The sequence below is a fragment of the Cygnus olor genome, chromosome 2 (assembly GCF_009769625.2).
Source record: "Cygnus olor isolate bCygOlo1 chromosome 2, bCygOlo1.pri.v2, whole genome shotgun sequence".
Lineage (NCBI taxonomy): Eukaryota > Metazoa > Chordata > Aves > Anseriformes > Anatidae > Cygnus > Cygnus olor.
In genome coordinates this window covers 40,183,534-40,202,285 of record NC_049170.1, presented here as the reverse complement: position 1 = coordinate 40,202,285, position 18,752 = coordinate 40,183,534, and the positions used below count along the sequence as shown (strand labels likewise).

General features: G+C 36.4%; 1 long non-coding RNA gene across 2 annotated transcripts in view; it reads left to right on the top strand.

Moving 5' to 3' along the window:
* The first annotated feature begins 308 nt into the window (after positions 1-308).
* LOC121065236 overlaps positions 309-18,752 on the top strand; it is a 37,017-nt gene continuing 18,573 nt past the window's right edge. Inside the window, exons 1-3 of one of the 2 annotated variants that reach the window (XR_005816952.1) lie at positions 309-957; positions 2,277-2,436; positions 11,733-11,885. This is a non-coding gene — a long non-coding RNA (uncharacterized LOC121065236). The remainder of the gene's footprint in view (positions 958-2,276; positions 2,437-11,732; positions 11,886-18,752) is intronic. The other variant, XR_005816951.1, reaches the window with a different exon arrangement.

Below are 18,752 nucleotides of genomic sequence, written 5' to 3'. Positions count from 1 at the left end.
GGGACAGAATTTGGATTTTAGAGGGTTGGCACCAATGCCACTACTATTACTGCTCCGATTGTTTGGGAGGGCTTTCCTTGTGGAGATTTGTTTTACCTGCCTTTCAGGAACTTGCTAGTGAGCTCAATTTTATGCAGTGCCCTCCATTTAAAGATGTCTTTCACATCAGTGCTTTTGTTTCTTTAATTGTTTGTTTATATGAAATACTGAGTTTCCTTTCCTTCTATAATATATACATACTAGAATCACAGAATAAAATAATATTTAAAGTTAGAAGGGACCTCTGGAGGTCATTTGGTCCAAAACTCCTAGTCAAGCAGGGCCACCTAGAGCAGGTTGCTCAGGACCATGTCCAGATGGCTTTTGAATATCTCTCCAAGGTGGGAGAATTTTTTCATGGAGAGGTTGGTCAAGAGGTTGGCTGATCCTGCTGGTGCCCCAAGATAAGCACTGAGGGTCACAGTTTGTTGCTTGGTGATGTCACAACCCTTCACTCAGTGATATCACCATGTCACTATCTGCCCTGCAGGTGCCAGTGGCACTGGACCCCAGCTGTGATGGGGAGCTGAGCAGGGCCTGGTGTCCCCCGTCTAGTGCCTGCAGGGTGCTGGGGTGGCCCAGCACTGGTCATGCCGGGGCTCTATGCTGCAGGGGTGATGGCAGCAGGGTCTGGGAAAGGATCGTGGCTGAAAGGATCGCTAGCAAAACATGAGCTGTTCTGATGCTTCCTGTATGTCCCTGAGCCTTGGGCACCTGAGGGGATGGGTCCTGAGTAGCTCTGCATGGGGAGCTTAGCAAAGCTGGGGCCCCAGGAATCATTGCCTGGAGATCTCCTGAGGAAGCTGGAGAAGGATTGGAAAGGATTTCTACCTGTCAGAAAGTCTTCCCAGATATTCATCAAGAACCCTCTCATCTTCAGTCTTTGCCCATTGCCTGTTCACCTCTCTGGGACCACTGGTAAGAGCCTGCTCTGCTTTCTTTTCATCCTTTCTTTGGGAACTTTTATATGTTTTTGAGATCCACTCTGACCCTTTTCTTCACTAGGCTAAAGAGTCACAGCTCTCTCAACCTTTCCTCAGAGGAGTGATGCTCCAGTCCCTTGATCAGCTTTGTGGCCCTTTGTTGGACTATTTCTGTTATGTCCATGTCTCTCTTGTACTAGGGAGCCCAGAACTGGCCCAGCTGTCCATGTGTGTCCTCATCAGTGCTGAGAAGAAACAAAAGATCACCTCTCTACTCTTGTTGGCAACACTCCTCCTAGTGCAGCCTAGAATACTATTAACCTTCTTTGCAGCAAGGGTGCTTGTATTCTTCTATATTTAAGGAATGTTTCTGTGCTCTCTCTTTGCTCCTCAAATGTAAATGTTTGTAGGTCTGTTAGCTAGGAGAGAAGCTTGAGAAAGAAGTTTCTTCTCAAAAATGTAGTCGGTGCATTTATGCCTAGTATTTTTCTTAATTTTGTACTCATCTGGATTTAGTGATGTCTTAATTTCAGTAATTCTGGAGACACCACAGTGTTTGAATTTTCAGTAGAAAAAGGGATTGGAAAAATGCTTCTCAGGCATCTGTTTAAAAATAAATAAAATGAGCACAATTTTTTCCTGTGCTGGCAACCAGAAATGTTACATAGCTGGAGACTGCCAATGGCACTCCCTCTAGAGAGACTATGTAATGCGTTTTGACTTCTCCCTTGCCATAACCTATTTGGATTTCACTTTTCCCATTACATAGTGTTGTTTTTACAAGAATATTATGTAGCTTATTAGTGGAATTGCCCTTATCTTTTCTGCGCCTGCAAAGTAAACAAGAGAACAAGTATTTTCATTGCCAGGAACTCCCTGAACAATGGCTGATAGCAATAGTGTTCTCCAGTGTGTGTGGAGTGATATCCAGAGATCTCAAGAAGACATCGTTAGTATAGGGTATGAAGATATATTAAAATATTTCGGATATGGGAGAGATGGATTCCTGCAAGATCATTTATCTCTAAGAATGGACCGTGCCAGTCTGAAAAATGGCAGGGCTGCTTTATTTCAGTTCAATCTTTGTATTGGCAGAGGGAAATATGCCTATATATCTGTATCAGTCCAGTTAAATCTCAGTGATGTATTTCTGAGGATTAGATCATGCTGAATGTTCCTTATTAACCAAACTTAAGTTGAATGGGAGGCATGAATCTACTGTGCCCGGGCCATAAGATAAGCACATGAATGAAAATGACCAAGTTAAAGATGAAAAGAATCTCTGCAACATGCTGCTCTTCCACTTTCTTGCAGGGATGCAAACGAGGTTCAGAATTGAAAGTGAGGGCAGAAAAAAAAAAAAAAAAAAAAAAAAAAACATTTGGAGGTGAAATTTGGAATGAAGCACAGTTCCTTAGAGACAGTGGAATATATCTGTGGAAGGCATTGAAAATCACAAAGGGAGGACAGACAGGTGGGGTATGACAAGAGGTCAAAAATGTTTTCTGGGTGCTGTGGGGAGGTGATACAGGCAGCAATGTGCAAAGTGTTCCTTGGCAAAATCCCAGTTCATCTTGGAATCACTCCTGAAAGACCAATGCTACATCAGACCTCCTTCATCTGAGTATGAAGTAGGAAAACTTGCTGTCTGTATAGGCACCCAAGCACTTCATAACCTGGGCCACCCTGATCCTGGAAACTCTGATAATAGACCCAAAATCAACAGGGATTTTCCGAACTTCTCACAGCTTGAAAGGTTTTAGCATGTGTTTTCGAGTGAAAGTTTTGAGATGACTTTTAAGCAGAGTCTACTCATCTGTGCACCCCTGGAGCAACGTAAGCTGCCACAGGCTTACCTCTGTTAACACTGCAAACCAAAGCATGAGGAAAAAAACCCAATAACTGTACCCTGTTCTCACCTCAGCCTCTAGTTTTTTTCTTAATTTTTGAGTAATTTATACAGTAGCATCTCCAAAGCTTGGCTCTCTTGTCTATAGAATACAAGATAGCCCCTTTAGGAAGCTTTCTTGACAAAAGATTGTACTTGCAAAGTGGTATTATTACAGAGTGTGGTGGATAGAAAGTAGGAGATGGCTTTAAGTGGTCGACTGATTTGTATCCAAAGGACTCATGCGGGAGCTATTTATACCACTAATGGTGAGTTGGAACTTCACATTATGTGGAGGTCTAGACTTCTACAATTCTTACGTTCAATTTTCTGTTGTCAAAATCTTGACACAGTACCAGCATTCTGTCCAGATTTCTATAACAAATAACTGATAAGATTTGCCACTTATAATCATAAAAATACATCTTCAAAGACCTGTTAGGTTTAAAACAATTTATTGTTGAGAATACAGACATGAAAGTTCTTTGATCTGAAATTTTGCCAGTTTAGAGAATGGAAAAACAGTCCTAGAAAACATAAATGTATTGAAATGTTTTAGAATGCAATAAATAAATTCTATTAAACTCACTAGTGCAGATTCAAGAATATATAAACTCTATTTGTTGCAGCTTTGACTGGATTCTTTGTACAGTTTTGAAAAATAGCTTTCTGAGAGTGAATTTTAGTGATTTATTAAGTTGGTTCTCATTCAGTGAGAGTGGTGAAAATTGTTATGTATCCAAATCTGGGCATTGTAAGGATATCTTTCCTGCTCTGACACTTGCAGTAGTCACAGTGCATGCCTGCAATACTAAAAAGAGAGTTTACCTTGTACAACAAGGACTTCACAATCTCATTTACATAGATTTTAAAGATTCATTTTTGATCAAACATTTATTCTGCTTTAATAAAAATCATAGCCAGCAGTCATGGATGTCTTCATTGCAAGCTTTCTTTTTAAAATGGGTATCCCTCCATGATACATAACATGGAGTTAATCTTGAGCTGCCTAAAAATTGACTCCGTTCAAGGCTCACAACCTGACTGTTGTTGAGCATGAGGGTTAGTATTTCTTCATAGGTGGAAGGCTCTCTGAGTTTCCTGTTAAATTTCAAATGCAGAGCAGGTTCAGAAATGGGAGGTGCAGTCTGGACACTTCCCACAGGAAAAAGAAAAAGAACTGCTGTCAGGAGATGAAGAACATTAGTTGCTAGAATTTCCTGTGGAAGAAGTGCTGTAGAAGAAAGATTTATTTCTTTAAGGCACATGGGTCGATGCTGAAGCAGGAGAGAAATTTGAAGGTTGGTAGTTATTGGCCATTACTAGTTCTGATTGATCACCCCTAAGGACAGATTTTGTTCTTCCCATGCATGCTCTTGGATCTGATCATCTCGACTGGCAGCCCAGCCTGTGGAAAGTTTTAGATATGTCTCTGTCCATTGGCATCACAGGAAAAATTCCCTCATTGCCAAATAGACTCAGGACAAATTCAAAATTAAGGTATTCTAACACAATGAATATCTCTGGCTTCAGTTTCTACTCAAGACTTAGATTTGTGTTTTAAGTGTTGTTTGCAAGTTGCTTGCCTTCAAACTTGCATGTATATTGCTAAAAATGGCCTGACTTGTAGCATGGCTTCCAGCCCCCAGTTTCTCTCTCATGTGTTCCTCCCTTCACAGTTTTTGGGAAACTCATTAATTTGCCTTCCTTCTGGTTCCTAACTATATAAGAATGTTTATCAAGGTTTCAGAATCCAACATGGGAGCTCTGGAGCACTTCAATTTTAGAGCTTGTGCCATCTCTAATTTTGACCGATCTTTTTAATTCCCTTGCCTTCATTTCAGCTTCTGCTCTCAAGGCTTGGAATGAGACGGTGCTTGGCTCTGCATTTAAAATATACAGAGTAAAACAATTTATAAATGATCTGTTATACTCTTGTTTAATATTGGGGTGGGGGGGTGTAAAAATGTCTATTCTGTTGTATTTTCCTGTAACAAAGTTTGCCAGTGTAAATAGGAAAATGACAGTTTAAAACTTGCATGCTTTAGTTACCTTTCTCCAGCCTCCTCATTTATCATTCCACTATATTTTTTAAATATTTCATTGCATCTTGCTAATATGCTCAAAATTTAGCTTGGCATGAAATGCATAAACTGTATTATTAATATCCCATTATTTTATGGTTATACAAGAGCAGATTTGAATTGTCACTTTAAATCAGACCATAAGTCAAAACGAAGATCTTAATAGGCTGCCTAGATCTGTATCTGCACTGAATTAAACAGTAATTTGGCAGTCTCTTCTGCTAAATGAAGTGAGATAGCTAGTTAGTATGATATGCCCAGGCAAATATATTGTGTTGCAATGATGGAGACAATTCCCTCTGGCAATTGCGCTGGCACTTGAGTTGATTCTTCTTGATACACTGATCCAGCATATTCTTAATGTTGAGGAAGAAAAAAAGCATTAGAGAGGCTACTAATGTGAATTCTAGGAACTGGGTTAAATGTTACTTGCATCACCCAAGATACTCTTCCCATATTCTTATGATGATTCTTCATATTACGTAAAAATGCCTTTACTGCCGAATGTATCTTATTGTGAATTATATCTAAACTGTCTGCTATTGGTGAAAACATTTAGTATTCATACAGAGCGCCGTGTACTTGGTAGGGAATAGACCCTGACCCTGTAGTTTATGAGGACATCCAAGCTCCATTACCTGCATTGGTGTCTTTGACGAGCAAACATGTTTCCATACGCATTTCTGTACATCTAGAAAGCAGCTACAATGCATGTGTCAAGGAAGTGAGAGTGCTTCCTACAATGCACGTGGTACCTTGTGTAGTACTCAGGTGAACCATGTACAAGTGGGACTCACCTGATCCATAATACAGAATCACTCCAGACTCTGTATGTCCAGGACTTCAGAGACTAAGAGACTGCTATACTTTGTAGTTGCTCTTTTTATTTCAAGTATTTGATGTATGTACATATTTTGACCCTGTCTTCCAAGGAAAAATGGTAGTGTTTATTTAAAAAAAATGCTATAAATGAAGTGATAGTGTTATTTATGCCTTAATGTAATTAGAAATATTTAGGCTAACTTGTCTTTGTGGTTTACTGAAGAGAAATATCATTTTAGATGGTCAAATATGTGTGGATTAGAAAAGACTAAGCGTTTCTTTGCCATAAGTTAGCATCCAATAAAAAATGTAAACATTTTCTGTAGATGAGGTAGATTTAATTACAAAAATATTTATTCAAACACTACTAAATAAAATAAATCAAAAATACCACTGCTGGTTTTCCATGAACTGATAAAAAAGGGACTGTACTTAGTATTTTTCCACTTCCTGTAGTTGCTATTTGTTTATGCCAAAAATCCTCTAATTACTGATTGTTGAAAATGGAAGGTAAGAAAGAAAGTACTCTGTGTAAATGTAAGCCACTGGGATAGTTGAATTAAAAAGACTGTCTGAATACTTTCTTGCTCACAATGTTTTTACATTTCATGATTTTTTCTCATTGACTTGGATACATACTGTGTATGTTTCTGTGTATGTCACTGTTTAAAAATGTGTTCAATACACATTTTAAGTTCTATTTTAGAAAAGAAGTATAGTTCTTCCAATAATATTGAAAAAGAGCAAGTTGACAGTAAAAAAGCAAATCCGTTAAGAGTAGGCGTTATAGAAGACTTGTGTCTCTCCTGGGAATAAAGAAACAATTCTTACTTAAATTTTACTTGAATTTTACTGGAACCAATGACAGCATTTCAAGAATTATTAATATTGGAGAGAAGATGATGAATCAATACTTCAAGCAATCATATGTGACACGAAGAAAGAACTTACAGATAAGTACACAAAAAGAATAATTTAATGTTGTGTTTTTTAAGTTCCTTTTACTACTTGTGCTTTCAGCAAAAGCTACTTCAGGTCTCTCAAACGTGATTACCATTTCAGACTTGCTCTCAAATTAGAATAGTGAGGCAGGAAACAAGCATCATTAAAGTGCTGCTTGTTAAAAGGAGAAACAGAGGGAGTCAGATGCTTGTATTTCTGTAGGCTCATCTTAAGGTGTTGGTTTTGGACATAAAAACACTTTTTTTTTTGTAGTATAAGTTCATCTTACTCATAAATGAATGTTGGCTACATTTATGGTGAATATATTCAGCTATACTGTTATACCACAGAACACACTCAGAAATTGAATTTATTTTTCTTTTAAGGATGGTAATGTCACCATTTTAACTGACTTTGAAGGTGTGCTTAAGAATCTATTTTCCTGACTAAAAAACCTTTTGCTAGTACTTCTGTGGGACAGCACTATTCCATAATATCCATTTTCTATAAAAGAGACATCTCTATGTCTTACTTCATGGTAGCAGTCATCCATAAAGCCACCACTTGGCTCTTTAAACAAAAAATATACTCTTTCACCCATGGTGAAGGTGAGATACATTCCCTTACTTTATTCCTGAGGACTTTTCCCTCTCCTCTGCTGATAAATTTCTCCAGAAGCTTCGTTAAAAAAGAACAGGCAGAAGAAAAAAGGAACAAAACACCCTTGCACATTCATTGCATTCATTTACCTCCAGTTTAAGCATAGGATCTTGTCCGTCTCTGTAGAGGTTGTCTCTCTCTCCTCCCACAGATGAGGCAGGATTATAGAAGAATATATATGCAGCTGCTTCTCTGTACATAAAATGTTATTTATTTATTTATTTTGGTGAGGATTTTTTTTTTGTTTTCATTTCATCTAGCAAAGCAAATGTTTTTAAATTCAGGGATTTTCTAAGTTTGTGCCGAGGCCCTCTGCCCACCTACAAAGTGCCACAAGCTTTGCAGTTCTGTGGCCCCCAGGGACAGAAGGGAGGTACAGCTGCAGAGGTTAGTGGGAGCATCAGCACAGGGGCCTTTCACGGAGGCTCATTCAGGCAACCTGTAGAGACCCCTGCCAAGAAAACCAGAGTGTTTGCTCTTTAGCTTGACAGGATTATTTTGTAGCCTACATTTTTGATCTTAATCTTTCAAATTGGTTCAAATGAGTCAATGGTCTCAAAAATTTTTCAAGGTAACAATTATGCAAGCAGGCATAATGAAGAAACACTATCACAGTGGAAAAAAGACACCAGCTTTCTTCTTAGATTTTTGCCTAAACAAAATATATATATATTTTTTTTTATGTTAAAGATTTGGATTGGGAGAGAGGAAAGCTGCTAGCCCAATGACAAGGTGAAAATACACTTTGAAGCTGGCACATAGTCATCACACTGGAGTCAGCATACTTAAGAGAATTCAGTATCTTGTAGAGAATGTCTGTGTGTTCCTTTCTTATGAAATATCACTGTAAAAAAAAAATCACTATTTTGCTTCTGGTGGTACCCTGGTTATTAAGTAAGCTCAATTTATTTATAGCTCTGATAGTGTGTTAGAAGATAAGTAAATGACCTATTGACTGCTCTGCATTTTAGCTGAACACATAAATCATGCCTTATGTTGGGATATTTTAAATATTTGAACTTTTTTTTTAATAAGATGTGTAGATTCTAACTTCGTGTTTTTCTAGTTGCATTTTAAACATAAGGCTATGCATTTTAGGCATTTGATCTTTTTCCTAACACAATGGAAATCAATTACTCATACATGTTTGGAGTACTCATTGTGGAGTGTTTTTTTTTTATTTTACAAGTTCCTTTAGTAATAATCAAACAATTCTGATGATCCTCAGCCTTTTTTGAACTGCAAGTATATGAAATACGAACATATGTACGTTAACATCACCAAAGGAGGTTTTCTTAAGCCTGTCTGTATATAATTTGTCAATGTAATAGAAAATCAAATTTAATCCATTTAAAATAAATTGAGCTGACATCCCCCAAACAAAGCTTATTACTCAAGAGTGGCAAAGTGCTGGCTGCAGTACCAAATTCAGTGCTGACTCATTACAAGAATGGCTCGCTGCCTGTTGACAATTTTCATCTGCAAAGAGCCCTCAGAACCTGTTCCCTTACTTGGAATCACCGCTCGTTTGGCTTAACTGTATCAAGTATGTTTTTGTCTTGGTTTCCTTCTCTCTTGCCACGGTTAAAGTTTCTTATGCCTTCATGCACAAGGGGAACAGCTTGTATGCAAAGTTAATATGTTAGTTTATTCTTTTTTTTTTTCTTTTTTTTTTTTTTTCTTCCTGCTTTCCCTTGTTTGTCCTTGAAGAACCAGAGCTGAATGGCTAATGGCCCCAGGGCCATGCCATGCTGCAGCCTTACCTTCAGATCTACAGTGCCAGAGATTCAGTTCTATTTCAGCAAGTGTCATGTAAGGGCAAATGTGAATTAAAGTTCAAAGCCATCTCCATGATTACATTATGCATATAAACCGTAAAAAGCCACTATACAAATCTGTTTTTGCCATATGTATATTAGCTAAAGGATTGTCTTGGGACTTAGCTACAGGACTGGAAACAGCTTTTCCTCACTGTATTTTTATGATGTGCTGTATTTCTGCAGAAAAGTTATGTAAGGCCAATGTTTTCAAAAACTGATATACTTGTCTGTTTTCCACTGTGGGCCAGCAGTGCTTTCTAGCTCTGAAAAATCAGGCCCAATTCAATGCAAATTACAATACCAAAAATATTGGCCACAGTTGAAATACTGTCTTTCAAGTTGCAGAGGCTCAGAGTTCAGATTCCCAACTGCTTAACATGAACGAGTAAGAGACTTCATTCATTAATTTTGTGGTAGGTTTTGGAATGCCTGTGGCATTGCCAGCTTGTGGGGATGCATTGAAGTCTTCCGAGAAGTCCCCACAAATTTCACACAGTTTTTGTACTTCAGCCACTGTGTTTTGAGTCATATGAGTTCTTGCTAATCTTAAGTGAGTTTTTTAGTAAAAACTATGTTAGAGGACAGAAGTTTGATGAAAGCTTCTATATCAGGAAGAAAACACGAAAGTAGACCAAATGTGCTATTTTTTCTAGCCAGTTGGGATTTGTGGGAGACCTTCTGTGTGACATTTCTGGTGGGCGATACTAACTTGGCCTGACATGGCTTTGCTTAATGTAACTTTAAATAACTATGATGAATAACATGGTCAATCTTAACTCCTTTTTATAGTGCAATTTCTCAAGGTATGTTATAGTTTTCTTAAATATACCTATTGTTCATAGGTACTGTTTGTTTCTAAGAGCTATTATGCAGGCTGAATAATAAACAAATAAAAACAAGTATTTAGAATTCCAGCCATGCTTCTCACCTGTCAGTGGAGTATGTTATTCTCACTTCCTGAATGAACGAGCATTACTGGTATTACTTTTTCTCTTCTACTTCTTCCTGAGCCCTTGCATATGAAATTCATACTCACTTCCTACCTCTGATGTGCTACTTCACTGGCTTTGAGGGCTCTGGAAAGGAATTTGTGGATCATCCTTTGAGAAACTGTGTCCTACACCACATAGAATGCTATAACGCAGATAAGATTTATTGGATATAAAGCTTTCATTAGCAAAGTAAACTTCTGTTCTACAAGGTGCTTTAAAACTTATCTGGGTGGCTCATTTTTTCTCCTGTTCTGGACTCTGGAAATATTACCCACTGGCAGTGTGAAGCACTTTCCTGTACCAAGCCTGCTGTGTTATACAATCTACTGTTATATATGATTTACTGAAGTTCCTTACAAAAATATTTGTCTTTATCAGTTGTACTCACGTCCATAAAATAAACATATACACTTGTCTATCCTGTTTTTTTACAGGATTAAATGGCATTAACCAGTAAGTACTCCCTGTCTCTGATAACATTTCTGAAATCTGTTGAACAAAATTTTAATTTTTACAATGCTTACATATGCATTTTAAGTGAAATCAAAGCAAAATCCAATAGAAATATTGTAAAAAAAAATCTCTCACTCTCTTTTGCTTTATTTCCTTTCTTACTCCTCACAATACAATGATTTTGTCTTCAGATAGCTGCATCTTCAGGAGCACTCCTGAAATGATTCTTGAAATATCATTCTCCGTAAATACCGCACTTGTCATCACAAGCCCCTGTCTCTGAGAAAGCTCATGCAAAAAGCAAAGACTCATTGAAATCCTAAGAGGGAAGAATTCAAAAGGAGTTGGTTACAATCATTGTCTCCATTGTGCAATCACTGCTAATGTGAATTCAAGTTAAAATTCAAATGAACACTTGCAGAAATGTTCACCCATCTCACCCATCTTATATAAATATGAGATACATGTTATTTATATACATGATGTAAATAGCATCAGTTTCTTGGCTCTTTTAAAATGGCTAGAAGAAATGGAGTAATCGCTTCAGCTGATGAGGCTTTGCAACATGTAATTTACTATGAGCCCGATCACTTTTGAATATGTTGAGATTATGCTTGATGTATTATTGAAAATGTAACTCCTTTCATATGGAATTCTCTCAACTCTCACACAATGAGAACAGTCACAACAAAGAAAGTGGGAAAAAGAGAGAGAATAAATGTCAAAATAGCCAGAATAGCCATCTAATAAACATGCCGGTAGAGGAATATTTAGATAATCTGGAATTGTCTTTTTTATTATATTTTGATTTCCTGTATTTTGAGTATTTTGCCTTTTATCTTCTGCTGTACATTTGTAGAGGTGTATGAATATTTTTATATTTCAAATTATGGTAAAACTACTGAAGGAGTTTATCTACATGGAATGTTACAATAACTATTTTTTTCTTCCCACCCAGCAACAGAATACCCACAGTGCAGATATCCTCTAAATATTCTCTACCAAGTCAATGAATTCTGAGGGACAAAGAGATGGAGGCTTGCACAGGGGAAGGTACTGCTTTTTGTTGTTGATTTTTTTTTTTTTTTTTTTTTTTTTTTTGTCCCCAGGTCATACAAGAGGGAAGATAATCTTGGGTTCCTTGAACTGATCTCCAAGGGAGCCAGTCTCATTTCTCTGACCAGAGAGAGAGAGAGAGAGAGAGAATACATTAACGGTGATGAATACTTCCCTTTATCTCATCTTATCACCTTGTGAACAAGGTCAGCACTGTTAAATAAGTCCTTTGATAACAATGTTAGGACAGTTGCAAGAGTTGGATTGGGGTTAACGCCACCAAGAAAGATGTTGTTTGTCATACATATCTCTGTGTTAGGGTTAACCATGGATATTGGCTGAGGAACTCTTTGAAGTATGTAAGGATGGACAATTGTTAGTCCACTGCAGTTGGTGGCAGGGCTGACAAAAGCATCCTTGATCTCAGGAGCAATAGGATTTCAGCCAGCAGAGCGGAAATTACTTCCACTTATTTTACACTTGTTTCCACTTGCCTGGTTTGTTCCTATTACCTCTAGCAGGTATGAAGCTCCATTTGTTCTGCTGTGCTCTAATGTAGTAAACAATTTTGAAAAGCTAACAGATTTTACACTACCGTGCTAATTTATTGTGTTCTGCTATCATGAGCAACAACGGCAAAAACCTTAAAGGAACTTTTGAAAAGAAATGAACGCAAATGAAGGTTCAGGGAAAATATTTTTAAAGAAAACTTGAGAAAGAGTGATTTCCTCTCCAACATCCCATTGACCATTAATGACCTAGCAATATGTTGCAGGAGTACAGCTCTGTAAAGGACTGCAGCTCTTCTGTTTCTCTTTTTCTTTTGAATTTGCTTGTGGAACCAAACCAAGAACATTAATGGACAACCCAAAGGAAAATTGAGTCTTTTTTTTTTTTTTTTCTGTGAAAATAAGAAAAGCCCCAAAGCATATGTTGATTTCAGACTGAGCAGTTGTTTTGCTTTAATACACAATTAAATGATCTCATTTTCAGTCTTATTTAACGGTTTTGAAATAGGTAAAATGTCAAAGCAAAACATGTTAAGAAAATAAACTAGCTTTTAAAAGCTTTTATTTTTTTTTGCCAGACCCAAAGAAGGTGACAAATTCCACCCAAAATCACATTTGCATCTTCTTGAATCTGCCTTTTCTAGCAAATGTAATGTAGTCTAATTGGACAGAGACAAAATTCCTATTTGTATTCCTATTATTTAACTATATTCTCTTTCCCTTCCTTCTCTCCGGTTTGTCCCATTCTTCTGTAATATTTCGTCTGGAAAACCACTGTGTGTATTTGTATTGCATAACATCTAGTTAAACAGAGCCATAGAAAAAAAAAAATTCTGTAATAATAAATTCCAAGTCTCCACCATGATGCTTTTTCCCTTGTGTAAAATATTTGTTATTTCATACTGTACAACATATGGGCATCCATCCCAAATTATAATTATGTTTAAGCAAAGACTTTTACTTTGGGAGAAAAAATATGACACCTAGAATCAGCGCCGTGACTCACAACCACATATTCCAGTTGTTCTTACCTACTCCTTTCCTTTTCTTCTCTGGTATAAATTTAGCATGCAAGCATGCTGTACTTCCTGTGTTTAAGGAGGACTTTGAGATGTCATTTGCAGACCGTCTTGTCTTTCATTTTGTCCACTTGCTTCATGACCCTGGTCATTTGGGTATGACTGAAGCATAACTGTCATCCCAATAGCAAGCTTTGTTTCCATGTGTGTTTTCAGAAAGTATCATATTAGTATCATTTTGTCTCATCATTCCATTGATCTGAAAATGCTGATGGCTAGAGAGACAAAGGGAGGTCACAGCTATATGTAATTTGCATACTGATGGTCCTTGGCATTTGTGAACAGTCTTTTAGCATTAAACTCTTAGATTATTATACCTGTAATTCAGTGTTTGTATTATTTCATTTTCATATTCTTTCTCCCTGTGAAATATGTTAATAAATTAAAGGTGCACATTGTTCTGCAAAATCCTCATATCTCCCTTTCTCATGGGGCCACAAAGGATGCTCATAAAATTCTAATTTTTCTTTGATCCTGGAAGCAGACCATTTAGCTTTGTGTTCATGTCATTCACAATCAGTAACAAACTAAGCCTCTCTATGAAATACTTAAAGTGATCTAAATATGTCCTATATTTATTAATATAACTGTACTCACATGGTTCTCACAGGGATAGAGGATGAATTACCTATATAAGCCACTGGATATAATCATCAAACAGGACAAAAGGCAAACCAAAACTAAACGGGCCTCTCTATGTTCATCACTGAGAATTCAATGTCCGGTAAATGTTTGGATGCCCATTTTTAAAAAAATCATATTTTCAGGCCCAAATAAATGCATGGTTTCACATTGATGTTGGCAATCAATACAAAATCCATCAAAATGTGAATTTCTATCAGCACTGAGAAGTTCTTTCTTTAGGCTGAGTCCATCTTGAGAAATTCATAAGAACAGACAAGTTTGCTCAGAAGGTCTTTGTTATTTTTTTTTCCTTGTCTTTAATTATTACAATAAATATTCCCATGGGATGGAGTAGTGAGCACTAGGAGTGATTAGTAAAAAGCTAAGTGGCTGGACTACATATGACTTTTCCTCCATATGCTATATTATTCTGCTAACCCTGCAGATGTAATAGAGAGGATTTTTGAGGATGAACATGGGTAGGGGGAATAGGCTGTTCAAAGAGGATTTGGCACCACTTTAGTTCTTAGATGAAGTTCAAATGTTCAGGCCAGCATCAAACAACTAAAACCATGATAGTTGTGTACAGATTTTTCAAAGAAGTCAGCATCTCATATGTAGAGCCTGTGCTGATAATCTTATTTGTTCTGATGGCAAAGCTGAAGTTAAGCTCTTCTGAAAATTGGACTACAGTAGCCAATCATATTGACAGAGACCCAGTTGATGCATACTAAGTTGTGATTTGGAATGGTCAGAAAAATTGAAATTGTATGTATGTTTCATAGACTTTGAAATGTTTACCTTAACACACAACTGAACTGAACTAACAGATGATTGCATGCCTCTCCTGTGTAGCCTTCTGGAAATCAGCCCCACAACATTCAGTCAGTGCATTCTTTTCTTCAAATGAGAGAGACATACTGAACAGCATTTCACTGTCAGATATAATTTTATTCTTTTGAAAATCATATGCATAATTTAACATATAAATAGTGAATATTTTAAATGATGAGTGAAATCCAACCCTACTAATGTCTTGGGAATCTTGCCATTAATCTCAATAGAACCTGTTTTGACACTGTAATTTTATAGGCACTGGCAAAATAATATAAAACAATGGAATAAAATTTGGCTACTGCATCCAAACATATGCTGAAGGTCACTCCCCTGCTTTTCCAAGTAAATGACAATTTCTGAAAATAGTTAAGGATGTTGCTATTTTAAAAGATACTCCTGTGGTTTCTCCAAACATACTTTCATCTTTCATACAAACATATCTTTGTGAAGGAGACAATTATGTACTTTGACCATGGTTACTTTTTTAATTGTTATTTAAACCAAAATGTTACAGTATTCTGTCATGTACACGTGTATGTATAAACTTAGCTGCAGTAATCTCAAAATCTTGAGATAAAATTGTCTCTTTGAAATCGTTAAAGAACGTGTAGTTTCAATAATGTCTCTCAATTCTAGATATCCAACTAGATTTTAAACGTGAGTGCTAGCCATTATTCAGACTTATTTCACATTTATAAGGTGATTAGTACGTTTTCTAATGTCTGTGTGTACAAAACCAAAGTTTCACCATTTTTCATCAACTTTAAAGAACAGCTTTGAAATTAAAATATATATGTGCAGATATAAACACAGATGCACGTGCACAAATTCCAGGATGTTCTTTAAAAGAGCTGCTGCTCATGTTACTCTTTCTATCTATGTTATTTTTCTTTGCAGCTGAATAGGATATTCACTGGTTTGTTTGAGACTAGAACATGACTTTGGTGGGAAACATAACTGTATATAGGTAATGTTATTGTCCCAGATGAAATTAAGGATAGAAATGAATATAACCACTATTTCTTTTATCCCCTACCCCTTATTTTTTCCTCCATGATCCTTCTGGACAAACCACAAACTCTAAGGTATACTTCTTGATCACATCTAGATATGCATATGCTCACTTTCTATAAGTAGATTGAAGGGGATATAAGAACGTAGAAAAGTCCAACCTTTTTCTGTTAACCAGAAATACAGCCAATACTCTCTAGCTTTATTCCAAGCTTTTATTATTATTGTTGCTGTTACTGTTATATTACCGTTATTTCATAGTGTACAATAAGTTTCTACTTACAGGTTCACTTAAAGTCCCACATATGAGTGGTGAATAGTATAGATAGTATTTGTGTCCACTGTGACATGTTTTCATGCAGGAATGTCACCGGTTTGATATTCATTCCTAGGAACAATGTTAAAATAGCAAAGATTTTAAACACTGAAAAGTGTTTGTTCAGGTGAAAGGATAAACACTAGTGTGCTCCAATCTTCAGCTTGTTCATCAGCTGGAATATAACAGCAACTGGTGTTGCTAAATGGACATATATCATTTGAAGTATCCTATGAAATGCAGGCTGAAGTGTAAGTGGTTCATTGCCCTTAAAACAAGCATGGTAAAGTTTCCAAGCTACAGATTTTTTCTCCTGCTAACTGACACCGAGCAGAGAGGCAGGAGGGATTTGATTCTTGTCGTCTTTGTTGTGACTCTCTCAGTAGTTTCTTCTTCTCCTTGCAAATTTTGGCGCATAGCTAGTCCGCAATTAAGAATTTCAACATGTAGAATGGATATTCTTTGTGTCTCCTTATGGAGACTGCATACAGGAAAATCTAGAAGGTGTGCTGGAAAGACAAATTCTTAGTTAATGAAACTCTTCATCCCTTTCCACTGCATTCACAGATTATCCCTCCTAATTTTCTCCTTTTATTGTGGAAAGTAACCAGAAATGATGATATCACATGATTTGCCTGAACCTAAACCAGTTTTCGTAGGCTAATTAGTATGGATTATAAGCCTGTTTACATCTTCACGGGCAATTAAACAATATTAGAGAGTCATCATTTCAAAAGGAATCAGATTGAGCTTGAATTGTGGCTCTTAGATTTTTCTTTACGGCTACAGCAATAATAAAAAAGATTTCACATATAAACATGCCACTAATATTTTGAGATCTGTGATGTTTCTTCACAATATTTTCTCAATAACAACAACAACAAAAAAAGTTATCAACAGATAAATATATTTTGATTGCATTTGTCCTATTTATCATATTCCATGTGTGTTCTTCATGAAAACAGCAACTGCCAGGGGCAGTTTGAAACAAAAATCATAGACTGAGTTGCATTTACATTTTCAGCAATCACCAAAAGAAATATTAAGTAAACCTACTCATAATATGATGACAATAGTTGATTCCCACTTACAGAAGTATATTTTTCAATTGTCTATTTTATAAAGGAACCCTTCTGGAACTGAAAATTTTGTAATCTTTCTTTTCCTTACACTAAAATCATATTTGTCAGGCCATTTTTTCTTCCCCATCTTTGTTTTAAATAATCAGTCCCGAAACTCAAACTGTAAAGCTTAATTCTATTGTTTCCCACTAATATATAAATTCTGATTGTACATACCTCATAGTAATGCAGAAAGCACTTAGCATAGAACAAAGGGAATTCTTAGTACAAGTTTTACCAAAAGGAAAGAAGATAGATTAAAATAGAACTTTCAACATTTTTGTGTAAAAGATTTTAAAATGGAGTTCTCCTTCAAACTTCTGAAAATGACATTAAAGCTTTAGAGCATTTTATTAAGGCAAGTAAAGAAGAGGCATGAGAGGTTTTTTAGGTCTAGTAAGCATATTTTAAGCATCCCTTGACCCTTATAGATGCTGATAGAAAGAAGAATAAACTCAAAGCACCATTGATAATGTAAAAAGCATACATATTTTAAAACTTTTTGGAAGAACTAGCAGTTGTACTATGAAGAATGATGTCTGGATCAAACTTCTCGCTTCTAAACATAACCCAGTTAAATGCAGCTGGCTTTAACAAATTCTGATAAATGTTTTAATCTCAGTAATAAAATGAATGCAATGATGTGCAAAATGAGTATATGAGTATCAATAAGACTTTTACATACTATTTTTTTTTCATTATTATTATTCCTGAAGTGTGTCAGACACAACAGGTAAGAGCCTGTTGGGGGAGTATATAAGTTAGGCGTAATCGGGCCAGAGACAAAATCAGGTGCTAGAGTAGACTGCGAGGAGGAAGAAGGTGGGATAAATGTTGACTTGAAAACAACAAAGCATCTTTATTTATGTTTGCTTTTGGAAATGGTAGCTTGATCTGGACTAGGTGCTGAGAGGCAATGATGTTAACAGGCCTGTGGAAGGACTTGAGTGGGGAAAATTGCTGTTGGACTGAAGTAGTTATGTGAAATACAGTCCTAGAGACCTTGCTGATGTGCCTTGGCTATTCTGGGAGAAATGGCAAGATTTAGGTCTGATATGGATGGATGAGTCCAGAGATTATTCATAGATCCTGTTTAAAATAGAATCGAAATGTGCACTCTATTTTTTTCTGTAACATATCAGAAAGTGTGAAGGCAATATGCATTTTCAGAGCAACTAGAGCCAAAATCCTACTTGATTTCCCTCTTGGTTATGCAGATTATGTTGAATATTTAAGCATTTTTGTATTTAATGTTATTTCACTTGGTTCATTGTGGTTAAGTACACAACTTTTTAAAAAAAAGTAGTATAATAATTGTAGTTTTTTTAAAAAAAACTTTTTAATGCTTTTGTTTTACTTATAAAGAACTGGTTCTTCATGCAGGTAATCCTTTTCACATGGATTCAGATTTTTATTTTATTTTTTAATGGTTTATTCAACATGTTTTAGAGTAGAGTAAAATAAAGTTATTAAGGTTGGAAAAGACCTCCAGGATCATCCAGTCCAAACATCCCCCTACTACCAATGTCATGCACTGAACCATGTCCAACCTTTTCTTAAACACCCTAGGGGACGG